This window comes from Molossus molossus, unplaced genomic scaffold, assembly GCF_014108415.1.
Source record: "Molossus molossus isolate mMolMol1 unplaced genomic scaffold, mMolMol1.p scaffold_m16_p_15, whole genome shotgun sequence".
Taxonomy (NCBI): Eukaryota; Metazoa; Chordata; class Mammalia; order Chiroptera; family Molossidae; genus Molossus; species Molossus molossus.
Window position 1 is genome coordinate 38,062,185 of NW_023425350.1, and position 27,575 is coordinate 38,089,759.

The window sequence follows — 27,575 nt, forward strand, 5'->3', positions numbered from 1 at the left end:
AGTAATAAAAATGCTAATTTATACTGTAGTTGAATGTAGAGGGCATGAAACATATAAACCATAAGCCATACTTCTTGTCAGTTTTTCTATATTATTTTGTGGGGTCAGTCTCCTGTAATAGTATTATTTCAGTTCTTTGAAACTTAGCTTTCAAGTTCTTCACATGCATTTAATATTGAGCAATCTTGAACACATAATTAGAATAGTGGCCAAAATGTGGATTAAAGAGAGAAGGCTAATCAACTTGCTATCCTGTGGAATGTCTAAAATCCTAAAATTGTTATAACACAGAATGTTCCAGGACCTCACACAGATCTATAAAATGTTATCTTCTGGGTTATATTCCTCACTTGTTTTGTGTAAACTTCTAGTTCAAGGATATGTCAAGCTTGGATGTCTTCTAGTTGCCCTTATCCTATCATTTTTTTTTTTTTTTTTTTTTGTGGTCTCCAAGTTAAAATAATTTTTTTTCTAGTTATCTTTCTCCCTCTGGTTCTACAGTGGTTCTCGCACTCTTCATTTCTCTCTCTCCCCCTCTTCTTTCCCTCTCATTTATGATCCTGATGTTAATAACACACTGTCCCTAATCTTGGGTGTCTTATTTTAATTTTATGTGATAGTCTTCATCTATATTTTTCTTTCCTAAGGTTACTACAATTTACTTTTTAAACCCTAGAATGGTGTTTAGCGTGGGTGCGCGCGCGCACATATGTGTGCCGTTAATTGTGGGATCTTGATCTCTACGTGACTTTCCATTAGCTTGACATCATCATATGACCCCTAGGATTGAGCAGGAAATGAGTTTTTGTCCAGAATGATTTCCTTAGCTCCAAAGCATCTTTGCTGCAGGAGCACAAATTGAAATAGTGGCTTAGTGATTGATATAACTTATTAGACAGCCTGCTGATAAGAATTTATGTTTTGAATTTGGAAGGAAAAGGAGATATTTTTCCAGGGCTCCTGTATAGGTCCCAGTTACATAAAAAATAAAAATAATAAGAAAAACTGTTACTTGCATGTACTATTGAGCAATATTCTATGTCATAAATCAAACCCTATAGGATTAATCATTTGTCAGATTGTATCCAGACACCCTATCATGTGTGTGTTGGGAAGGGGTGTCATATGTTTACTGAGGTAATCCCTAATATAAAGTTTATGAGCTTTTCTTTGATTTCTCCTTTATTAAAGAAAAGTATTGAGGAAATGACAAACACTTTTTATTTTTTATTTTTTTTGGCAAGCTCAGCTTTTTCAGGCTGTTTATTTTTGCAGATGTATTTCATCAATTCTTAAGAATGAAGCGAGGAATGTTTGCTGGCTTCTAGGTTAGTACCACCCAGAAATTTTTTAAAAATCTGTTTTTCTTAAAATATGATATGTGGGGGAGGTAGGGAATCTTTTCATTTTTGTGAACTAGTAGACTTTTAAAATATATTTAAATGATGCATTTTAATGCTGCCTTTTAATTTTATTTTAATTCCATATTGCTTTTTGACTCTTGTTTTGGGTTGATGTATTCATTATTTTGTAGTTAATGATTTTTATTGATAGGAGATAAAAGTTGCTCATGTTTATCTTCTTTGGTAAATTTGAGTATATTGTTCAGGTCATCTTAGAATTATTTCTTATCATTTAGAGAGCCTCCTGCAGAGCTAGTCTCCAAGGATATTGATAATTACAATCAGTTGTGACTGTGTGATCAGTCAACATCAAATACACTTCTTTGGGGGTTTTTTTGTTTGTTTGTTTTTTAATCCTCACCGAGGACATTTTTCCATTTTTTGTTCAGATAGAGTGGGAGGGAGAGAGAGGAAGAGAGAGAGAGAGAAACATCGACGTGAAAGGGACACATCGAGTGGCTGCCACCCGCACGACCAACCAGGGCCGGGGACAAACTGCAACTGAGGTACATGCCCTTAGCAGGAACTGAACCCAGGTCTCTCTGGACTGCAGACCGACGCTCTAACCGCTGAGCCAAACCAGCCAGGGCTCTTTGGTATTTTTATTGAATTTATTGAGGTAACACTGGTTAACAAAATTATACAGGTTTCAAATATACTTCTTGTAGAGTTATTTCTTGTAGTTAAAATATCTATATTAAGACATTGTTTGGACGCATTTTCTTTGAACCAGGCTGGAGTAAGATGAGTCGAGAAATGACTTGGAACGGTTCATTTCTTCATTTGTCAAACATTTATCAAGACTCTCAGGCTTTGATGTTGTCCTGTCTTTACAGAAACTGACAGTTTAGACAAAAATGGAAAGCAATTAAAATTCCGTACAGTGACTGTTACAAAAGGGGTTCCTTTCCTGCTTGTGTCGTACCATTTGGAGCCCTCTCCAGATGGCCTTCCAATTTGAGCGTTGAAGCTTGGGGATAAAGCAGAAGCAAGGACACAATAACTTTCGAATTAAGAAGTAAAGTTTATGCTGCCAACAGAGAACCATGTTAATACACCACTTCTCTTAAATCCTAGATAAGACTAATGTGTTCATAAAGTGGAGTTCCTCAAGTTCAGGGATGTATCCCAACCTCTTGAAGAAAATAAAATCCCTGAGGACTTTTAGGGTTTACTGAAATTGTTATTATAATATTACTTGAATAACTTATTTTACCTAGATTGCTTATTATGTTGTTTCATATAGACAGACATAAAACTACATATAATATTTTATGCTTATAACTCTTATACTAAATCAAACTAAAACAAATTTACAAATGAAATATAAATAGGACTACAGCCCTGGCCAGTTTGGCTCAGTGGTTAGAGCATCAGCCTGTGGTCCAGAGAGACCCGGGTTCGGTTCCCGCTAAGGGCACGTACCTCGGTTGCAGTTTGTCCCTGGCCCTGGTTGGGTTGTGCGGGTAGCAACCACTCGATGTGTCCCTTTCACATCGATATTTCTCTCTCTCTCTCCCTCCCTCCCACTCTATCTGAACAAAAAAATGGAAAAAAGTGTCCTCTGGTGAGGATAAAAAAATAAATAAATAGGACTACAAAACCATTACAATTCAAATGAACATTCAATTCAGATCAACATGGATTTAATGGGATGATTGATCCAGCTTTGCTGAAATAGCTGTTGATTTGGGAAATTACAGTGCAAGGATGTTACCACAGGTCTAGTGCTGTGGTTCATCTGTTTTTGTATTTGGATTCTTAAAATACTCAACAAATGCCTGTTTACATAAGTATGGTATTCAAACAATGTTAACACCTTGAAGTCTCTAACTGCCTTATCTTTAATAAAACTCAGTGAGTAGTTTTGGAAGGCAGCTATGCTCACCACTATACCACCAACACTCAGTGAGTAGTTTTGGAAGAGAGCAACATGTATCACTTGGCAACTATGTATGTGAAGCTTCATCACTTGAAGATCAAGTTAGCCTAATTGAATTAAAGTTAGCCTTCATTAGACAGGTATCTAATGTAATTATTGCTATAATCAGGACTAGAAAAATTTTTTTTTTTGCATGTTATGACCACACTTATTTCCAATAAGTTGATACGAGTTGGCACAAAAATGATGCTGGGCTCTCCCTCCACTCTGCTCTTTTGGATCACAGGGCCTTCCTTTATACAGCTTTCCCTGATGCCAACTGGCATCAACTCAGTCGTACATACAAACTACTGCATAAAAATATTATTGCACTATGCAGTTGCATGGGGTCACTCAAAAGGTGCACATAATCTTTAAATTTCTTTTTAGAATATCCTAAAAAAATTTTAAAAAATTAAAAACACATCATCAAGAATTTGAAGACCTTTAATAATATATCCATAGATCTTAGCTTGAGAAATACTGCTGTAGAGTAAGCAGCAGTTTCCCGATGGTGAAGAAAAGAATTTGAACTCTAAATCCAAATTTTATCTATTTAAATAAATATGTAAATAGTCAATTCTAGATGCATCATTAACATAGAGCATTACAGTGATGTTTAAATCTGATGTCCAAGACCTGTTATGAAATATGTGTTATAAAGAATTTAGATATGTCCTAGGTTTTTATTTTTTTTTATCCACACCCGAGGACATTCTTCCATTTTTTTTGTTCAGATAGATTGGGAGGGAAAGAGAGAAAGAGAGAGAGAAATATCGATGGGAAAGGGACACATCGAGTGGCTGCCACCTGCACGACTCAACCAGGGCCGGGGACAAACTGCAACCAAGCGTGCCCCCAGTGGGAACCGAACCCGGGTCTCTGTGGACCGCAGGTCAACGCTCTAACCGCTGAGCCAAACCGGCCAGGGCATATCCCAGGTTTTAAGAGACAAACCTAACATGCTGTTGGTCCTTGCTCTGCCGAGGCTACGATGATCCTGATCCACTGAGCTGGGCTGAAAGGATCATGAAACCCCGCCTTGGTATCTTCTATATCTAGTTCTGTCTGTGGTCCGTGTTGTTGGTTTCATGTTTGAATTCACAGTTTTTTTAAACTTTGCTTTGAGAACTATGGTATTCAAATTTTCATGTATTACTGGTTATATTTAATTTCTAAATATTATAAGTGATTTATTTACCAAAGAATAAATTTAACTCATCTCACCAGTTTTCCCCCTACTCTTTTTGTGTTTTAAATGATGAAATGACATCTACCATTTCTCTGTGTATTGCTTTACAGTACTCTTTCTTCTACAACTTGGAGACTCATAGTTTCATCTCTATGGACCAGAAGGGTGGGACATAATCAGTGTTTGAAAATGCAGACTTAGCAAACCTGTATCCTTTAGGATGCCAGAAACTCTGCTTATTCCTTTTTTTCTAATTTACTTTTAGCTATTTTATATCTGGCAGGAATTCAGTCAGGGGCATAACATGTTTACATTTGATAAGGGCTGATTGTAAGTTTCTCCCACTGCCTGTCATAGTCCTCGGCACATCATAGGTATTCATTGTAGGTGAGTGAGTGAGTGAATGAATGTGGTATAGTATAGCGGTGATGGTGTTTCCATATTAGTTTCGTAGCAGAGGCACATTTTGGATTGTGGAGATACTGTCTTACTGATCTTCGCATTGCCTGAACTTTTCTTTATTTTGGGAGATGGCAGGAATCTTTGGGGAAAATTGTTGATTCCTCTGGCTAATGCTCTTAGGGTAAGCATGATCTTTGGGTAACCATGTGGGTAGATCACCTTTCATGTAAAAGGGAACAGTTGTTACAGATCAAATATCAAAATGCACATAGAATTTCTACTTTGTTTTGCTTTTCAACTTTAGTTTGAATTCAATGTGGAACCTCAGATGTAGTCTCCTTTTTCCTCCACTGCGGACCAAAAATGCATTTCCTGCCTTGGTTGGGTGGTTCAATTGGTTAGAGTGTCTTCCTGTGCACCAAAGGTTGTGGGTTCAATTCCTAGTCAGGGCGCATACCTAGGCTGCAGGTTCTCTCCCCAGTCTGGTGTGTACGGGAAGCAACAGATTGATTTGTGTCTCTCACATTGATATTTCTCTCTCTCCCTCCATCCCTTTTCCCCTCCCTCCCTTCCTCTCTATCTGAAAAATCAATGGAAAAGTATCCTTGGGCAGGGATTAAACAATAAATAAATAAAATAAGTTTATTCAACAAAGTTTATGATGATGAAAATTAGGTCATTTAAAACATTATTTGAGCCCTGGCCAGGTGGCTCAGTTGGTTAGAGTGTCGTCCCATACATCAAAAAGATTTTGGTTTCGATTCCTGGTCAGAAACATACTTGGGTTGCAGGTCCGATCCCCAGTTGGGGTGCACACAGGAGACCACCTTTCCATGTCTCTGTCTCTGTCTCTCTCTCTCTCTCTCAAATCAATGGAAACATATCCTTAGGTGAGGATAAAAAATTTCTTTTATAATTGTTTATTGTGAGGTCTGTACTATACATAAGTTTTACATTTCTGAGTTCAGTCTGTCAGTCTTATTATGGTTTCTGCCTTTGGGGATCATGCTTAGGAATTCCTTCCCCATACAAATATATATATGTTTTTATTCAGCTCTGTTTTCTTCTAGTACTTTGGTTTCTGTTTTAACACAGACAACTTTAACCAGTATAGAATTTATCTTATATATTGTGAGACAGGATTCTAACTTTGTTTATTTTTAAGCCCTTGAAGTATTCATCTCTATTCATTCACTATTTTGAAATGCTAGTTTTATCATAAACAATAATCTATATAAATAATTGGGTCTGTTCATAGACTTTTAAATTTTGTTTCATTAACCTACTCTATTCCTGTGCAAGATCCATACTCTTTTGATTTTGAGTGTTTATAACATGCTTCATATGCTGTCTGGTTGAGCAAAACCTCCTCTTTTCCCAAAGTGTTTTGGCCAGTCTAACAGCTGGTCAGCTTCCAGATAAACTGGAGAGAATTTTGCAAGTCGCAAAATTATTTTGCAACTTGAATTTTTATTGGAATTATGTTAAATGTCAAAATTAGTTTGTAGAGATGGACATATTTATAATATATTCCCATTAACTAATATAAAATATGGCGACTATAGTTAATAATACTATATTGTATACTTGAAAGTTGCTAAGAGAATAGATCTTAAATATTCTCACCATTCAAACAAAAAAGATGGTAACTATGTAAGATGATGGATGTATTAACTAATCTATTGTGGTAATCTATTCACAGTATATACATATATCAAATCACCATGTTGTACACCTTAAACTTACATAATGTTATGTCAGTAATTTCTCAGTAAATCTGGGAAAAAGCATAATAAAACATTGATCTCTATTCATCTTATTTTTTTTTCCTCTTACTGACATTTTTTATAATATAACTATTACACATTTTTATTAAGTTTATTTTATCCTTTGTTGCAGTTGTGAATGGGAGCTTTTCCTCACATTTTCTGATTATTGCAAGTGCAAATATATGTGAATTTGGTTATATTTGTTTTATATCTAATTTTTAATAATTTTTCTAATAGATTTTTATTTTATTTGCCATAGAGACAATCATTCCTTCCTACTCGTTAGATCTCATTTCCCTTTATTGACTCATTTTATAGGTTCAAACCCAGTTTAGAAAAGTATTGAAAATTGTGATGATAATAGGGCTTTCTTGCCTTATCCCTGACCTTCAAAGAGAAAAAAGTCTGGGTCATTACTGTTCAATAGAACTCTCTGCAGTTATGGAAGTATTCTTTTGTTGTCCAATACATGTGGCCATTTGGGCACTTAAAATGTGGTTAATAAGATTGAAAACTAAATGTTAATTATATTTGATTTTAATGAAATTTAAACAGCCATCAAGTTAGAGGCTGCCACACTGGACAGCACACCTCTAGGTTTTCATTGTTGATTATGTCAAGTAATATTTATTTCAGTTGAATCATTAACATGTTAAAGCCAGCTTAGAGTAAAGGTGAAGAAAGTGAGCGCTGGCCGGTTTGGCTCAGCAGTTAGAGCATCAACCTGTGGACCAAAGAGTCATGGGTTCGATTCTGGTCAAGGGCATGTATCCCAGTTGTGGTTTGACCCCCATCCCTGATTGGGATCATGCAGAAGGTGGCCAGTCGATGTGTCTCTCTCACATCAATGTTTCTCTCTCTCTTTCTCTCCTTCTATCTCCCACCCTCCCACTGTATCTGAAGACACATGGAAAAATATCCTCGGGTGAGGATTAAAATAATAATAATAATAATAATGAAAGTGAGATTATCATATAGATAATTGTCAAACATGCCTTTAGCAGGACGTGAGAGTAGAGAATAGAATAATAATGGGTGAAATGAGGGTTGAAGGAAAGCTTGCTTTTCATCTGTTTGTTTTGTTATTAAGACTAAGTATAGTCTTCAACCCTTTATTTATCTTCCCCAATATATACCTTATATGTTCCTAATTTTTGTTAATAAAGCCATCATTATTCTAGCCCTAAACCTTATTACTTTTTTTTTAGTTTTCTCTTTCTTGTCCCTTAATGACCAAATGCTCCTTCACCCATTTCCTACTTCCGCAAGCCTACATTTTATCCATTCTTCGGTATCCTTCACAAGTATACGTTCTGTATGAAGGAACCCTTACTAATTGATCTTGTCAATTAGTAGCTTTATCTTCATTTAAACTAGTATTTAATTTGTGCTTTCTTTAGTAGTGCTTAGCCATGCACATTCTTATAGCTCTTTATGAGCATATCTATCAGATACATACCTTTATTGTATAGATAGGTTTTTAAATATATATTGTAAGTATTGCGATAAATATGCATATTGTCAGATATATATGTATGTACTTACTTATAGATAAATTTTACAATAGGTATTATAAATATTACAATAGATACACATACCTGTTCTAAGCTCTTTGAGGAAATAATCCTTGAGTGATTTACCTTATATCCTGTAGGGTCTCTCTGCTGCTGTCACACACACACACACACACGTGTTCAATAAATATTTATTAAATGAATCATAACCCAACTTGTATTGATTATGTTCTGTATGTCTTTTCTGTAATTGATAGCTTTTGGAGAGCAGAGAGCATATGTATTTTTGTATTTTCTGCATACTAGCACAATGCTAGGTATTGAACCATTGTTTGGTAATTATTTTTAAAATTATTCATAATAATAGTGTTAAGACATATCACTTAGCCCTGGCCGGTTTGGCTCAGCGGTTGGAGCATCGGCCTGCGGACCAGAGAGTCCCGGGTTCAGTTCCTGCTAGGGGCACATACCAAAAAAAAAGAAAGACATATCACTTAGAATCGCCAGTTTGCTGTTTGTAATGGAAATCCAATTAAAGTAGCTTAATCAAAAAGGAATTATTTTTCTCAAAACAAAACAAGAAGTTTGAAGGTCAGCAGTCTTGGGCTGGTACAGAGATGTCATGATGTCATCAGTGTCCCAGGATTTTTTGTCCTTAACACATGGCTTTTGTCTTTGTGATCATATGAGACTCTTCTTCCAAGCACCACATTCATCTTTCTGTTCCTTTCTATTGGAAAACAGTAGCTTTTTTGGAGGTCTCTACAAATAATCTGCTCTTATCTCTTTAGTCAGATCCAGTGGTCATATGGGCATTTCTGTCTGCCAGGGAATTTTGGAAGGTGGGTATTTTTAACTGGGTGCATTGCCATCTGAGCAAAATTTGGAATCTAGTCCTAAGAAACAAAAGGAGAATGGATCTTAGGTGGGCAACCTGGAGTATGTATCTTGGATGTGGAATTTACACATAAAGCCATTAGAATCTATGAGGAGTCTGGCCGGTGTGGCTCAGCGGTTGAATGTCAACCCATGCACCAGGAGGTAGGCGATTTCCGGTCAGGACACATGCCCAGGTTGTGGGCCAAGACCCCAGAGGGGGCATGTGGGAGGCAGCCAGTCAATGTTCTCTCTCATCAATGTTTCTCTCTCCCTCTCCTTCTTCCTTCCTCTCTCTCTGGAATCAAGAAAAAAAAAAAGTATGTTAATTCACAGATTAATTCATTAGAATTAATATCTAATGGTATACCTTCTACCTAGTAGTTAAGATAGTTCATAAGAATTTTACCAAAGCAATTGGTCCTAAGGAGTATTTAAAATAGATGTTTGATATTGTTATAATTGAGGCCCGAGTTAGAAAACAATGGAACACCAGAAATCAAATTTTCTGTTAAACTTATTTTTTATATTTCCAAGCAATTCTTTGTTTCTGTTATCACCACAGAGACTTTAAATATTATGTCAGCATATTTTATCATATTAATACCCAAGTGTAATCTTTCTTAATTAAAATCATTTCTTTAAGCTTACACTGAGTAATTTATAAAATGATTGAAAACAGACTGGTGCTCTTTTGACTAAACGTATTTTTTAAAAATATACATTTTATTGATTTTTTTTTTTAGAGAGATAGAAACATCTATGTGAGAGAGAAACATTGATTGGCTGCCTCCTGCACACCCCTCCCCCGCACTGGGGATGGAGCCTGCACCCTGAGCATGTGCCCTGACTGGGAATTGAACCAGGATTTAGTCCATGGGATGACGCTCAATCCACTGAGCCACACCCGCAGGGCTGACTAAATATATTTTTGTTGTCTATTATTTTCTCAACCTAGAATTTTAAATTTGTTGAAGATGCTTAAACTTCAAAGCACTTATGTTGGCTTAATGTTTTATTTTTCTTTTTAAATCTATCTTAATACATTTTGCAAAGTTTCTTTTATTTATTTATTTTTTTTCCATTTTTTTGTTCAGGTAGAGTGAGAGGGAGAGAGAGGAACAGAGAGAGAGAGAAACATCGATGTGAAAGGAACACATCAAGTGGCTGCCACCCGCACAACCGACCAGGGCCGGGGACAAACTGCAACCGAGGTACGTGCCCTTAGCAGGAACCGAACCTGGGTCTCTCAGGACCGCAGGCCGACGCTCTAACCGCTGAACCAAACCGGCCAGGGGTGCAAAGTTTCTTTTAAATAAGTGATGTATGTTAGAGCTTTTCCTAGATACTCTTATGAATGTTTTTAAATGACAGATGTTTATTCAACTGAAAATTTCAGGAAGTAGCAAAGATTTGTTATTTTCTATTTTGATAATGAGATCAATTACTTTTGATGGTTTGACATAACAGTTTGAGTAAAGAGACAGTCTGATTCAATTGAAACATGTAAGACATGCTTGAAATTATTTTCTATATAATTACAAATGAATATCTGAAGACTGAGTTACCTCTTATTTACTAATTGGAGTATTAGACTTTTAATCTCTATTAGTGCCTCATCTCTCCAGCATCTCCTCCTTAATTACCATAAGATCTTTCCTTTCAGAGCCTCATTAATGTGAATTTAACTCCAGGTAGAAATAATGCGATTACATCCAGCTAGTTAAAATTTTAGTATTCATTATTGGGTACTTTTATTGTTCAGCCCCCATCCCACTGATAATGGGTTTGACTATGAGACTGCTTTGGTCAATGGGATGTTAGTGGATACAACATGAAGACTTAAATGTACTTGCGTGGTTTACCTTGGGTTTTGCACTCTGGTGATTTGCCACGAGAAGAGCTTTTCCTGGGTAGCTGCTGCCCCTTCAGCTTAGGACTCATAGTGAACACAGGTGGAGTCAACCTTGAGACCAACCTGCAGCTGCAGCAAAGCCCTGCTGAGACCAGTCAGACTTCAGTTAACATACAGACCCATGAGCATGAAAACAAATGTTTGTTATAAGCCACGAGTTTGGGATGCTTTGTTCCATAGGATTATTATGGGTATAGCTGACTAATATGGTCTAAAAAATAAAACTCTATATTTTTATTATGAAAAAGCATAATTGTATATTGCTGAACTATCAACTCCTTGCTTTATTAGATGAAAAATAACACAATACAATACTAATTAACTGAGAGTGTCTTTTGGCTAGTGGGCATTGCAAGTTTTACTGAGTAAAATGCCTAAAATCCTAAAATGAAACTTGAGGCATCAGTTGTTAAATTTCTTTTTTTCCTTCCTTCCTTCCTTTCTCCTTCCCTTCCTTTTCCCTTCCCTTTCTTCCCTTCTTTCCTTCCTTTTTTAAATTAACCTGGTTGGTACTTTCATCACAAAATGGAATGGACTAAAACCCATGGCTAACATTTGTTGAGGGCCTGGCTACCATATGCCTAGCATCCATATCACATCTTCTTTTCATAGCAAACTTGGCAATCAGTCAACACAGTTATTGAACACTTACTATATGCCAGGTATTGCAAGGTGTGTATTATTCCATTTTTGTTGAATGATGAAAGTAAGGCTCAGAAAGGTAAGTGACTAGTTGAAGTTTCACAGCTACCTAAGGGCAGAGCTAGGATTAGACTCGAGGTCTGTCTGACTTTGAAGATCATACTATTATCATCATTGTGTTCATGTTTGGAAGGGTGGTGGAAGTAGGAGAAAAGATAGAATTTCCAAACCGATTTACCTAACATTTGTGTTGGTGTGCTATCCCTAATAATCATTTTCCACATAACCCAGATGTCTCCTGGAATTGCTTCAGCTTTCAGAAACCTATGTATAGTTAGCTGGGATCTTAGTGGTCTTATAGCCCATGGAAGTCTGAAGCTCTTCCCATTATTTCTACTTCTCAGGTGTTATGCTTTTGTGGTCCCTCTCCTGTGTCTCTGGATTTGCCATGTCAATCTGGTGTAAAGCTTCGCCCTTTCCATTTTCTATAGCACGCACTTTGACCAAGCATTTTGAGTTTTTGTAAGGATCCCCATGCGAAACACAAGGTTTTCATCATACTTTTCCTCTCAGCCCTGTCTGTTAACTTCCCTTTCCCAAATTCTTCTTCTGTTTTGTAGAGAAGCTTTCCTCGTCCTTTGAGGCCCTGATAGCTCAAGCACCTCCACCTTGGGAATCACATCTCAGTGCCCAAGCTGGAGTGTCAGTGTGTGACCTCCTGTCTCTCTCTCACTGTGTGACTTCCTGTCTTCTATCTCACAGTGTGACTTCCTGTCTCTATCTCACAGTGTGACCTCCTGTCTCTGTCTCACTGTGTGACTTCCTGTCTCTATCTCACAGTGTGACTTCCTGTCTTCTATCTCACAGTGTGACTTCCTGTCTCTATCTCACAGTGTGACTTCCTGTCTCTGTCTCATTGTGTGACTTCCTGTCTCTATCTCACAGTGTGACTTCCTGTCTCTGTCTCACTGTGTGACTTCCGGTCTCTATCTCATTAAAAACAAAAATAGTGAGATTCTCTGGGGAAAACGACAAAAGTTGGAATCAGTCCCATTAGTCTGACAGCTCAATTTAAAATTTTTGAATTGAATTTCATTGAATTTTCAACATCAATTTTGTTTAACTTTAGATGCCAAGAACTGAAAACATCTAGTATAAGCAAAAGCTACTCTTTTCTTCTTAGATTAGAAATAAAATGCCTTACGTAATGAAGAAAAAGCCTATCTTTAGAATTTTACTTACTTCCTACCTCTTTCCAAAAATGTAATTTACAAAAGTTGCAGACTGAATCTGGGTGTAAGCTTTTCTGGACTTTTTCCAGACCACTTTTCCTGTTAGCTATTCAGAGGGAATTTCAGGAGCTTGAGAGCTTGGTTTGTTTATGAGCCTAGAATTTAGATGGTGGTATAAATTTAAATAGTCTGAAGCGCTTGCTTCTACAACACTGTGTTAGGAAAGTTTGCCGAGCCACTTATGCCTCTGGTTAAGTCCAGATGACTGACTTGTCTTGCATGATCTGCCACTAAAATTTTAATTCCTGTCAAAATTATCATTATTATTATTATTATTTTAATCCTAACCTGAGAATATATTTAAAGGGAGGGAGGGAAAGAGAGAGAGAGAACATCTCCCGTATGCACTCCAACCAGGGATTGAACACCCAACCTCTGTGCCTGATTGGGAATCAAACCCTCAACCTTTTGGTGTATGGGATTATGCTGAGCCACCCAGCCAGGGCTTGTCAGAATTATTTTTAAAGGGAGAAAGCTGAAAACTAGTTGATCAAAAGAACTTTAGTTCTTACTCATTTCTAATATAATTTTAATTGGTCGATCTTAAATATAGGAGGCAGTTTTCCTAGTAATTTGGCAGACATTAGTTCATTTAAATAAAACCTTACCAAAGATACTGCCTCGCCCTGGCCGGTTTGGCTCAGCAGTTAGAGCGTTGGCCCTTGGACTAAAGAGTCTCAGTTCGATTCCAGTCAAGGGCATGTACCTCGGTAGCAGTTCGGTCCCAGCCCTGGTTGGGGTCCTTTGACAGGCAACCAATTGATGCGTCTCTCTTTCTCTCCCCCTCTCTCCACCCCCGCCCCCTCCCACTCTATCTGAAAATATCCTTGGGTGAGGAGTAAAAATAAAAAAAGATACTGCCTTAATGGTGTTTTGAAGAGTTCATGTTTTCTTACATTCCATGATTATAGTGGTGCTGTTTTTTATTTAACACACATTATTTTCTTTATTAAAGCATTGCATTGGGCGTGTTTCAAACATGTAAGCAATAATAAAAGAGAGTGAGTGGAAGATGAAGCAGATCCTGAATGTGAGATGCATTTGGAAGTGGGTTGTCTCAAGAGTCCACATGGGAACACTGGTATTAAGAGTCTGTTACTGTTAATGTGGTCTCGATACTGAGAGCATTTTCTCTGTGTGTGACTTTGACCCAATCCTTTAACCTTCCTAAACATCTCCTTTCTATGTGTTAGATGGGTATCACGGCTGCTACAGACATGAGTGATTATGTTTGTGGGCAAAAAAAGTAGGCGGGATGGAGGAGGAAAAGGAAGTTTGCTCTTAAATGCATTCCCACAGTGTGGTTGAAATGGATAGTCCTCAAATCCTAGATGGTTGAAAGGTGGCCAGGGGAGGGTACCAGCCTGGGGGCACAGCGGTGACAGGGCTCTTCAACTGGCCCTACGAATGTCGATTCCAGTCCTTTCTGGTAATATTTGAATGTCTACAGTGTGCTGGCACCATGTGAGTTACTAGGGGTGCACACAGTTACAGCATATGGTGCTTGCCCCCCAGCAGTTCCCAGTCCAGCTGTGCACGACACAGCTGTGCGTCTCTGGTAGGCGTGAGCCAGGAGAAGGGCTGGGCGCAGGGATTGGAGAAAAAAAAAAACTGGTTAGTGTGACTGGGTCTTGCATGTTTTTTTCATGATTAAATAAGGTGATTTAAAAAATAATCCACCATATTTTGACAATTGAAATCACACAGAAAAGAAAAATATTAAGGACATTTTTAAAAGATTGGTTACAAACAAACATCTATAATAACATTTTTTTTCTTTTTATAGATAAGGAGTACAGGAATAGCATCTTTACAGTTTTGTCATGTTTCAGGTTTCTTACATGTTCTTTTTAGGTTTCAGCGGCATCATGATCTCAGTGAGGTTCTACTCTATTGCTTATCTGTGTTCCTGTGGCAGGGCACTCAACCTGCAGGCCTCATTTTTAACTTCACCTCTTGTATTCAGAAGTCAAACTGCTAGTGGTCTTTATCTTGAACAGTTTTTAAAGGAAATTAAGTGGGTGATAGATAAATCATACTAATAAGGACCCAATGACAAAGATTATTCCCAATTAGTAGTAATCATTTTTGGCTCTTGATTGCCTTAAGGATTTCTTTCCTCTTTCTTTCTTAGGCAAATTCTAAAATAATCTGAATATACAACAGGGAGGGGAGACATTCTAAAAGATGCCGAGAAATAGAAGGATGCTAATCCAAGGTTAGGCATTCACTGCAGAGCTGCTGAGTGGCTCAGCCGGTCGGAGCACTGTCCCATACACCAGAACAGTTGTGGGTTTGTGTCAGTCAGGCCACATGCTGACTGTGGGTTCGATTCTGATTGGGGCGCGTACGGGAGGCAACCGATTGATGTTAAACATCAGTGTTTCTCTCCATTCCTCTGTGAAATCAACAAACATCCTTGAGTGAGGATTAAAAAAAAAAATTGCTGCAGAAAATCCAGGGAGTGAAGGGTCGTCTGGTGTTGAAGTGAATTCTCTACTGTATGTCACTAATGTTTTACTCCAGTGGAGTTGCTACTTTGGTGCCTACTTCAACTTAAACATTCAGACAAAATGTGGGAAAGTTGGTGAGAAAATGAAGTCTTGTGTCAACAGGCGGGTCTTAATTGTCTGCACTCACTGCAGAAATTCCAGAGTGGCCCCAGCGTGGCCCAAGTGCTCACTGTTACCGTCAATTCACGCGATGCTTTGGGACATGGGAGACAACCCCACACTCAACATTCAAAACAAAAAATATTTCACGACCCAAGTGAGTGAAAACGGATTCTCCTAGCTCAGCCTGGACCCATCTTTTAAAGTTGTTGAGCGTCTGGAATTTTTATGTGCATTTGTGAGGCTGCAGCGTCCTCGGAGAGACAGTTCCTTGTGATTGCTGGCTGTAGGCAGCACGAAAGGGCAGTCAGGAAGGACAGAGAATTTACAGTACAGAGCTTTCGATCCTGTCTTGATGTCAGGAAAAGAGTGGAGCCGTTTCTGATAAGAAGGAAGTGTTAATTTTAAACAGCTGTGAATGTAGTTTCTGTGCTCCAACTCCTGTAAAGTAACACACAGCAGGGTAATTCATAGGCCGTGGGTCACAAGATGAGCTGGAGTAATCAATCCCTAAGTGAAACGGAGAAGTAAATACTAGAAGAGGTGACCGAGTTCAGCTCCGGGAGTGGAACACAGAGTCTTTTTGGATTTGCTTTTCTTGCCCAGGTTTAGGTTTGGCAGCAGCTGCACCCCTACGTGAAGCCCCACCCTCCCTTACGGTGAATCAACACTTATGAAACTATAGAAGCACAGTATACAAATGACTCCGAAGTTAGAGTTGCAGAAATGACATTGAAAAGTATACAGCGTTCCTACTACCCAGGCTGACTCTTAGCACACTCATTTTGATGCTTAAAGAAATGTGATAACGTTTTTCTAAACCGATTTAGAATTTTTATTAATACTTTTGGCTGGAATAATGAAAAGCTGCCCGAGTCTATGAAACCGGGTAAGAGCTTGTTATTTTGGTGAAGATACAGATTTTCTGAAGATCTGCCTGCAAGCCGTTAGGTACAAATGTTGACTGTGAGTTGAATTTGGAAGCTGACTGCTTCGGGTTACAAATTAGCGATACAGTCAGTTTTAAATCCAGCCTTAATACCTCTGTGTTTCGAGTATCTTTTTTTCAAAGAATGAGCAACAAGTTTTTCCTTTTCCAAAGGCTGCTGAGCTAAGTGTTAGGTATTTAGAGACTAGAGTTTTTGTTCAACCCTTCCTTGCAAGAGTTTGGAGTAAATCACTCACTTTCTATATCTCTCATCTTTTTTACTTGACTTATATGCACTAATTCTAGCCTCTACTTCTGAAGGTGTCACAGACATTATATTCTTTATGATAAAGCCTTAATCAGAAATAAATGGTGATATTTTAAGACTTTATCAACTCAAGGCATTTTTATGTGTATGAATAGTGGTACCAAAATTGCTTAAAATAAGAGCAAAGCAGCCCGGCTGGTGTGGCTCAGTGGTTGAGTGTTGACCCATGCACCAAGAGGTCGCCAGTTTGATTCCCTGCAGCTGAGAGATGTTCTCTCTCATTGATGTTTCTCTCTCTCTCTCTCTCTCTCCCTTCCTCTCTCTCTAAAGCCAACAAAGAAAAATATTTTTTAAAGAGCAAACCATGTAAATGAATGCTGTATCAGTTTATCTTTGTTCTTATTCATATTTAATAAATATTTATATTTATTCACCTTTTATACAACTCTCCAAGTATTTGGAACTGTGAAAAGGGAATCAAAGGTCTATACATGTCTGTTTTTGGATTTTACCTCAGGTTACAGCTTTACGTGTTCAGGTTGAGGATCTAAGTGGCCTTGTAGAGATGAACCAGGCCAGCACTCCAAACTACCACCATTTTGGCTTGATTTTGCAAAAACTTTCCAGTCATCTGCTCAGAAAGCTGAATCCCAGCTGCTCTTCAAGGTAAACCATGATGACAGAGTGGCTCTAAAAGTGGCCTCTAATACATGTAGAGACCTTGAACCATAGCCACTTGCTCTTGGAAAGGAAAGGAAGATAGATGTTAAGTAACGAATGTCAATCTCTTATTACTTTCTTTTGGGAAAGTGATCACATTTACTGTAAATTAGGAAGAAAGACTTGGCATACAGGTATGGAAGCAGATCAGAAATGCGCAGACATATGGGGTCAGGCAAATCTTGAGCTTTAAGCAAGATAGTAATGTAGCCTATTATTCTCTAGACGGGAAGATGGAAATCATAATAATAGCGACAGCTAACATTTATGGAGTGTTCATTATTGACTAGACATGGTATTTATTTATTATCTATAGAGTATTAGTATGTGAGGCAGGTGCTGTCTTTGTCTCTATTTTTGAGGTGGAAAAAGCAAGGTATACAGAGATTAAGAATGTTATTCAAGATCATGCATAGCTGTGCTACATTTCAGACCCAGGCAGCCTGATGGCAGAAACCACACTCTTAATAATACTACTGTACCTCCTCCTGTGAATTTTATTTTATTTTATCTATTTGTATCCTCACCCAAGGACATTTTTGCATTTATTTTCAGATAGAGCGGGAGGGAGAGAAAGAGGAAGAGAGAAAGAGAAACATCAATGTGAGAGAGACACACCGACTGGTTGCCACCTGCACGACCCCAACCAGGGCCAGGGACCAACCACAACCGAGGTACGTGCCCTTAGTGGAAACTGAACCTGGGACTCTCTGGTCCGTGAGCTGATGCTTTAACCGCTAAGCCAAACTGGCCAGGGCTGCCTCCTATGAATTTTAAAAGTAGATTTATAAAGTTCATCAATTGGTGCTATGGGGAGGAGATGGTGTGGACTGGTAGAATGTGGTCCTAACAGAGGCTAAGTTCTAAATTATTTAGTAAGTGGCCCAAATAGCAAGGTAATCCTAAAAAATTATTCATTCCAACAGGAAATGGTATTAAATATTGTTCGAATGTCCCATTAAGTGTCAAGGACCCATAGCAAGGAGATTGACACTCAGTAAGACACTCAGCCACTGGAAATGTATACAAGGCGAGGAACCCAGTCACAGTGGACTGCAGTAAAATCAGAGGAGCAGTAATTCAGGGCAGAGGCAGGAATATCTTGACAAAGGATCTCTTGTGTTATCTCCCCTGCCGAGGGCTGGAGTTGGCCCCAGAATCACACGCATAGCTATAAGTCAGGGTTAATGCAACAGATTCTGCTCAGAGGGAAGGAGAAGCAAGGGCTCTGAGCCAGGTAGGCTGTTACAGATTAACCCGGCCAGGTTACAGTTCCAGGCAAGAGGCTAATTTCACTAATTCTACTAACATTGTTTTTTCACCATGGCATTGCCTTGCTTCTGTGGGAGATGGCATCATGTAACAGTGACACTAGATATCCCAAGACTGTGGAATGGCGGACGCATTTTCATACTGTAATTTCAAAATTCAATAGCTTCCTTTCATATATTATATCTTATGGCCCAGATTAAGTTGTTATTCTCTTATTTTTTAAAAAACATAGAATGTTTGTAATGTATTGATTGTAGAGTTCACTAAGCCATTTGGAATGTTATTAGGAAAAATAATTAGATGTGAATGATTCATATCATTTGTTTATTCTATTTCGTAATAACTTTTGGAGAATATATATGGTTTGAAGAGCTCTTGATTCGTATCCTTAAAAGATAAACCTTCAAGATAGCAGTACTTTGGAGAGTCATTTATATAGTTTTCATTTGCTAGTCCAGTTCTCTATTGAGTGGAAGAAAAAATAAAAAACAATTTTACTTTGTCTTTCATGTAGTCTTTATATAACTGCCTCCATATTTCATCTTATAACAGCTCTAAAGACTGTACAATTATCTGTCCTTTCTGAAGCTCATGCTTTCCTGGATCTGGTTTAAGTGCTGTTAAAAATCTCCCCAAAATGTTTTTCAGAACCCAGATTAGTTTCATTTGTGCTAGGAAGCTGTTCTCCAGATGACTGACATAATATAGGGTGGTTTCTACCCTCAAATATTTCTCTTGCTTAATTTCTTCATTTGTCATGTTCTGTCCAGTAAATGGCTTTGTTATTATGAAATGGGTCTAAGATGTACAGAAGCAAAAATGCCAAGATATAGGATGCACCCAGGAAATGCAGCTACTTTCTGTTATGTAAACTCTCTCAATTGATACAATTCATGGACATTTTTTAGTCTAATCTTACGTGTCAGAGTCAGCCTGAGGTGGAAAATGAGCATGGGTTTGAGGTGGGACCTGTGGTCCAAGTGCAGATATCACCGTTTACTTGCAGCTAAGTCGGTTCTCCTCCCTAAATGTGTTTCCTAATCTGTCAGTTGTGAATTGTACCTATCTTCCAGGGTCCTTATGAAAAACAAATGTATATAGGTTTTCCCGTAAAAGCTGTTCTCACTCATTGGCACCTGAACTTTAAGACTATCCACTCAAGAGAGTTATATAGTTTCAAATGATCAGTAAATGCTTCTGTTATAAAAGACTGTTTCCTGCCTCTCCAGGCATCCACAAGCCTATTGCACTACTTGCTCTTGTAGCTGCAGTTAATGATGGGAGCTTGATGTGCCTTTGCCTCCATGCTAATTGATTTACATATATTAGTTTATTTAATCACAACAACAGTCCTTTCAGGAAATTTTTGGTCTCTGACTTTCTACCATGACTTTCTACTGTCTGTATTTTCTTATAGAGCATGTATTCTTTTTACTTTTGCTCCCTTATTATATCCACTGCTTTGCACTAATTATGGTTTTTATGCAGCCAGTTAGTTAGGGGTCTTTGGGATTCAGATATCAGAGAATCAGAACCTATCTGGTTCAAAAATAAAGGGAATTTTGTTGTTGTTGTTAATCTTCCCCTGAGGATATTTTTTCCATTGATTTTTAGATAGAGTGGAAAGGGGGGAGACAGAGCAAGAGGGAAACATCAATGTGAGAAAGACACATCAATTGGTTGCCTCCTGCACGTGCCCCAACTGGGGCCAGGGATTGAATGTGCAACCCACTTACGAGCCCTTGACCAGGCCGACGCTCTAAACACTGAGCCACACTGGCTAGGGCAAGGGGACTGTTTTCACATACACAACTGAGGAATTCTTGACTGGGCTCTATTTCTCTGTGCTTGTTTCCACTCTGTCTCCGCTCATTGATTAGAAATGGCTGCAGCAGTTCCTGACATGACAGCCCTGCACTACTCTCTCCATAGGCATGGAGAGCGTCTCTTCTCCCAGACGCAACTCCTGGCTTCCTCTGGACCACAGTAAATCTTGCGTTGCCTTTGACCCAATTGGGAGCAGGGGGTGGAGGGCATTGACTGGCGTATCCCTGCCCTTTCCTGGATCATACACTAGACAAAAGGAATGGTGTTAATCTGCCTACTTCAAACTAGGCCTGATGTCATGGTCCGTGCCACCCAAATCACAGAGGGGCGCATGGAGCAGGAGTTGAAGTGGTACCGGGAAGGCATCTTTGTCTTGTTCTTAATCTCCATGGAAAGGTGTCAACGTTTTACCTTGAATTACGGTATTTTGCTTATAGGGCTTAAAAAAAAAAAAAAAGATATTCTTAATCAGTTTAAAGAAATTACCTTCACAGTTAAGAGCTGTTTTTTCAAATCATGAATGGAAGTTGACTCTTGTTTTGTCTAAATCTTTTGAGATAATCATGTGGGTTCTATCTTCTGTTATTGTGGTAAATTACACTGATTTTTAAAAATAATTTTAATTAGGTGTGATAGCATACAATAAGCTATACATATTTGTAGTATATAGTTTGATCATTTTCACATATGTGTATACCCCTGAAACCATCACTGAAAGAAAAGTAACGCACATATTTATCCCTCCCCTCTGCTAGCCTCCTTATGTGCCTCTGTCACCCTCTCCGCTGGCCCTGTCCTCCCATCCACCCTCCACACAGGCCCCAGGCAACTGCTGATCTGGTTTCTGTCACCATAGCTTAGTTGCATTACCGATTGACTTTTTGAATGTTAAACTAACCTTCCATTTCTGAAATAAACCCACTTGAATCATTATGTATTAGCTTTCTTTCTTACATAATTCTATATCCACTTATATAACATTTTGCTTAGGATTTTTGCATTTATGTTTATAAATGCAACTGGACTGCAATTTTTCTTTTACTAATGCCCTTGTCATACCTTGCTATCAAGGTTATGCTGGCCTCCTAAAGTGGGCTGGAGGGTGTTTTGTCTTCTCCTGGTTTCTATTCTCTAGGAGAATTTGTGTAAGATAGATATTTTTCTCCCTTAGGGATTTGGTTTTCACGAACCAGTAAAACCAACTGGACCTAGAATTTTCTTTGTGGGAAGGTTTTTAGTTATTGATTCAACTTTAAAATAGAATCAGAACTATTCACATATTGTTTATTCTTGTGCTGTCAGATTTAGTAAGATGCATATTTTCTTGACTCTTTTATTGACACATAGTATGTACATAATAAGCATAATAATTGATGATTTTTTACAAATGCACAATTTATTGATGTAAAGTTGTTTATAATATTCTCATCTTTTAATATCTGTAGGCTCTGTAATGATATCTCTTTATTGCTGATATTGGTTATTTAAGTTTACTCTGCATTGCTTCATTATTCTGCATGGGAGAGGGGTCATAAACTTATTTGTCATTTCAAAGAACCAAGTTTTATCTTTGTTGATCTTCTCTATTGTATGTTTGTTTTTTATTTTACTTGTTGCTGGTTTTATTTTTTAAATTTATCTTTATTGTTGAATGTATTACAGATGTCCTCCCTTTCCCCTCTATTGACACTCTCCTCTCCACTCCCACCCCACCTCCTGCCTTCCCCACACTATTGCCGGTGTCCATTGGTTATGCATATGTGCATAAAAATTCTTTAGTTTATCTCTTCCCGCCCTCCCACCCCCCTTCCCTTTGAGGTTCCTCAGTCTAACCACCAATTTGTACTTCTTAATCCCTTCACCTTTTTCACCCATTCCCCCAGTCCCCCTCCCATCTGGCAACCATCAAAAAGTTCTCTCTATCTATGAGTCTCTTTCTGTTTTGCTTGTTCATTTGGTTTATAGATTCAATTGTTGATAGATATGTATTTGTTGCCATTTTATTATTCATATTTTTGATCTTCTTTTTCTTCAAGAAGATCCTTTAACATTTCATATAATACTGGGTTGGTGGTGATGAACTCCTTTAAATTTTTCTTGTCTAGGAAACTGTATGCCCATCAATTCTAAATGATAGTTTTATAGGATAGAGTAATCTTGGTTGTAGGTCCTTGCTTTTCATCATTTTGAATATTTCTTGCCCCTCCCTTCCAGCCTGCAAAGTTTCTTTTGAGAAATCAGCTGACAGACTTATGGGAGCTCCCTTGTAGGTAACTAACTGCTTTTCTCTTGCTGCTTTTAAGATTCTCTCTTTGTCTTTAACCTTTGGCATTTTGATGATGATGTGTCTTGGTGTGGGCCTCTTTAGGTTCATCTTGTTTGGGACTCTGTGCTTTCTTGACTTGTATGTCTCTTTCCTTCACCAATTTAGGAAAGTTTTCTGTCATTATTTTTCAAATAGGTTTTCAGTTTCTTGCTTTCTCTCTTCTCCTTCTGGCACCCCCATGATGCGAATGTTAGTATTCTTGAAGTTGTCCCAGAGGCTCTTTACACTGTCCTCATTTTTGGGGGTGATTCTTTTTTCTTTTTGCTTTTTTGATTGGGTGTTTTTTTTTGCTTCCTTATATTCCAAATCGATGGTTTGCTTCTTGGCTTAACCTATTCTACTATTGAATCTGTGTAAATTATTCTTTATTTCAGTTAGTGCCTCCTTCATTTCTGACTGGCTCTTTTTAATGCTCTTGATGTCTTCACTAAGTTCCTGAGCATCCTTATAAACCAGTGTTTTGAACTCTGCATCTGTTACATTATTTCTGTTTTGTTGAGTTCTTTTCCTGGAAGTTTTGTTCTGTTCTTTCATTTGGGACGTGTTTCTTTATCTCCTCATTGTAGCTACCTTCCTGTGTTTGTTTCTGTGTATTAAGTAGAGTCTCCTAAGGCTTTGTAGGGTGGCCTATTGTAGTAGGTATCCCATAGGGTCCAATGGCACAGCCTCCCTGATTACCCCAGCTGTGTCCTCAAGGTGCACCCCTTGTGTGTACTGTACACCCTTCTGTTGTAATTGAGTCTTGATTTCTATTGGCACATCAGTGGGAGGGATTTACTCAGGTTGATAAGCTGCAAGGATTGGCTGTGGCCACTGACCACTGACCTCTGACTGCCTTAGAGGATCAGCTGTGCACAGGCCACCACACAGAGGAAGACTTACTTCATCAGGGCTCTGGTACCCACTGAGTCTACACCTATGACTCTGCCATCTTGACTGGAAGTCCCTGTTCTTATTTTTTAATTTTTGTCTTTTATTTTCTTTAGATTCAAGTTGTTCTTTTTATAACTTTTTATTATAAATGTTTAGTTTAATGCCATATAGCTTTTCTTCTTCTCTGTCATATGTATTTGGGAACATAAATGTTCCTCTTAAAATGGGTTTAATATATTGCACAAATTTTCATGAACATTCACTTCAAAATATGTTCTAATTTCATTGTGATTTCTTCTTTGACCCATGGGTTATTAGAAAGTATATTTCTTAATTTATTTACATACTAAACATATTTTTATTATTGATTTCTAGCCTAATTTTTAGTGGTTAAAGAATTTATTTTGTATGAATTTGATTTGTTGGAATTTGTGGCTATTTGCTTTTACATATGATTGATTTTTATAATGACCTATACATATTTGAAAGCAAGCTGTGTTCCACAGTTTTGGGATATAGTGTTTTATGTGTGACTATCAGGTCAAATATGTAAATTGTGTTGTTCAAATCTTGTATATATTTATAAATTATTTTTGTTTGATATACTTGAAAGAGGTATGTTAAAATCTTCCTATGATTTTTAAATTTCTATTTTGTTTATTAATATTTGTTTAATATATGATTTTGGGCTATGTTATGAGGTACATAAAAATGTAGATTATTATCTTTTACTAAAGAACTTAAACTTTTGCCCTGGCCAGTTTGGCTCAGTGGTTAGAGCGTTGGCCTGCAGTCCGGAGAGACTCGGATTCGGTTCCCACTAAGGGCACGTACTTCGGTTGCAGTTTGTCCCCGGCCCTGGTTGGTCGTGCGGGTGGCAGCCACTCGATGTGTCCCTTCGCGTGGATGTTTCTCACTCTCCCTCCCTTCCTCTCTCTCCTTCCCACTTTATCTGTACAAAAAATGGAAAAATATCCTCGGGTGAGGATTAAAAAAAAAAAAGAACTTAAACTTTTGTCATTTTGAGGTATACCTATTTCTAGTGATGGTTTTGCCTGAAGTCTCCTTTGATATAAATATAGTTTATATGCTATTGTTCATGCATTTTCATTTTAGATATAGTTAAAATCCTCTAATAAATTATTGTAACTATTACCATATTCAGTTAAAATTCATTTAGATTTATCCATATGTTTTTCCTTTAGTTGTTCTTTATTCTTTCCTGCATGTTCTTTGAGCTTCCATCTGGGAACTGATCTGTTTAATATTTTCTTTAGACTGTTGGTGAAAAACTCTACAGTTTTCCCCTGAAAAATGTTTCTTTCACTTCATTATTGAGGAGTAACTACTGGTAGGGATTGCTAGGTTTATAATTATATTCTTTCAGCACTTTAAAGGTACCATTCTATTTTCTTCCAGCTCTCTTGATTCTTTTGAGAAGTTTTGATGTTAATCTCTCTTTTTTTCAATTTTAGTATTCTCTCTTTAACTTTGGTTGTCAACATTTTTCTATGCTGTGCCACAGTGTGCCTTTCTTTTTATCTGGCTGTAGGTTCAGAGAGCTACTAGAATCCATGACTTGTGTTAGTTTGGGAGTCTCAGCTGTTCTCATCTCCAGTGTTGCTGCTTTCTCGTTCTCTCTTTCCTCCCTGGGGCACTTTCTCAGTAAGGAACTTTCTGGGCACACATGAATGCATCCCTGGTGACCTGCGTGACCCCATCCGCCACCACACTCTGTTCCCTTCCTTGTTTCTAACTACTTTGCTGACTTTCTAACAAGCCAAGCGTGCTCCTATCAAAAAAAGGGCTTTTGAAAATATTGATTCCTTTGCCTGGAATACTGTATTTAAATATTTCCAAGACTCAGTCCTTTATATGATTCAGGTCTCTGCTCAAGACTGGCCTTACCAGTAATGCTTTGCCTGATCACTTTTTCAAAATTATAACCCACACGCCTCCTCTCCCATATTGTATTCTAACCCTTTACTTGGTTTTATGTTTCTTCATAGCACTTATGAGAGTATGACACATTATTTATTTAATTTTTATTTGCTTATTATCTGTCTCCTTCCATTAAAACATAAACTGCACGAGGGAAGAGGTTTTTTTGCTTACAGCTGTATCCCAAGCCCTGGAGTTGTGCCTGCATCAGAGTTTGGTCTTAATGATAATTTGTGGGGTGAATGAAGGAATGAGTGGTGAGCAGGCAGTGCATATAAGAAGACAGTGTTCCCTGTAGGACATGGATAAAGAAGACAAGGAGTGATAAGCTGAGCAAGGCCTTTAGTTTTTATTATCTATATTTTGTTCTTTTGTATATAAGGATAGCATCATTGATCATATTTTTATCCATCCTTATTACCTACAATAGCAAAATGAAACATTAATATGTTTGAAAATATTGCTTTCATTAGTTTAAGTTAACTGGCATCTCATCATTTACTTTAGACAGGTGTTCCATAAAATTTTAAAGATATTTCATTTTAATTAAAAAAAATTAAACCTACTGTTTTAGGCAGGTTGGACTGCTACAACAGAATACCATAGACCAGGTGGCTTAAACAGCAGAGATTTATCTTCTCCTGGTTCTAGAGGCTAGAAATCCGAGATCTGGGTGCCAGCACGGTCAGACTCTCGTAGGGACTGTCTTCCTGGCTTGGGGATGGCTGTCTTCTTGCTGTGTCCTCACAGGGCACAGAGGGAGCTCTGGTGTGTCTCCCTCTTCTTACAAGGGCACTAATACCATCATAAGGGCCCCACACTCATGACTTCATCTGAACCTAATTATCTCCCGAAGGCCATATCTCCTAATACCATCACATTGGAGTTAGGGCTTCAGCATCCATATTTTGAGCTACACATTCAGTACATAACAATTACCAAATAAGATGCATTATTTTCCAGTGACTTAATCTATACATTCAAGACTCTTTCAGTGTTTTCCATAGGGTGTCATTACTGTGATTGCATATAAAATTTATTAGATTATTTTTGCCAAATATTGTGAATGCTTGTAAGTACAAAGGCTAAATTGGCCAGCACCTGAGTACTGTCTATTTTATTTTACTTGTTGTTTGAATGGATATCTAGTGTGTAACTCTTTAGGGACTCAATGTGAATACATCATTTTAATGGGCATAAAGCCTAACTCTGATCTTCTAAATATCTTTTGTAAATTTCTTTCCCTAAATAAATCATAAATCCACCCATAATGCCTCAACCTACAACAATATGCAGTCATTATAGCTATTCATAAAGAATCTGTAGCGTAAGTCAAAGCGGCTTGGCTGGGGAGACTTGAGTTTCCTAATAGTAAGGCATTTGCCTCCCTGGCACCAGTAGTATTTTGCTAGATCGCCGGAGGTCATGCCTTCCTGATGTCCTGGACTGTGCTGCTTTGCCAGGAACGTCTCTAAGGGACTCTGCCTTAAAGAAAAGATGCCATACTGGAACGACCTGTAGAGAGAGCAAGAATGGCTTGTCTTACTCAGTCAGCTTAAGACAAACTCAGCCAGCTTGAAAACAGAAATGGAACTGATAAAGTCATCAGAGCCTCCCCCCACCCCTATGTATTTCCTTGAAAGGTTAAGGAGGAAAGCATGCATCACCCCACTGTCCCCCCATTCCTCACCCCTGAAATAGGATGGTTGGCATCTCTGTGAACTGGAGGAGTATCTGAGGCTGTGCCATGTGTCCTTGCTAGAAACACTGAGCTCATAATGACTAAGGAACTCCAGGGGGTTGTCTAAGCTACCAAGGTTATAAGGGGCACAGCATTATCATAGCTAAACTACAATTTAATACGATTCTTACCTGTCACCCA

At 38.0% G+C, this 27,575-nt stretch overlaps 1 protein-coding gene across 2 annotated transcripts in view; it reads left to right on the plus strand.

The window, feature by feature from the left end:
- Window positions 1-27,575, plus strand: part of ACYP2 (acylphosphatase 2) — a 115,866-nt gene that overhangs the window by 38,907 nt on the left and 49,384 nt on the right. Inside the window, exon 5 of one of the 2 annotated variants that reach the window (XR_004959693.1) lies at window positions 8,993-9,042. The exons of the other annotated variant lie outside the window; for it this stretch is intronic. The gene's annotated coding sequence lies outside the window, so the exon portion shown is untranslated. Of the gene's footprint in view, window positions 1-8,992; window positions 9,043-27,575 lie in introns of those variants that run through there. 2 annotated transcript variants of the gene reach the window in all.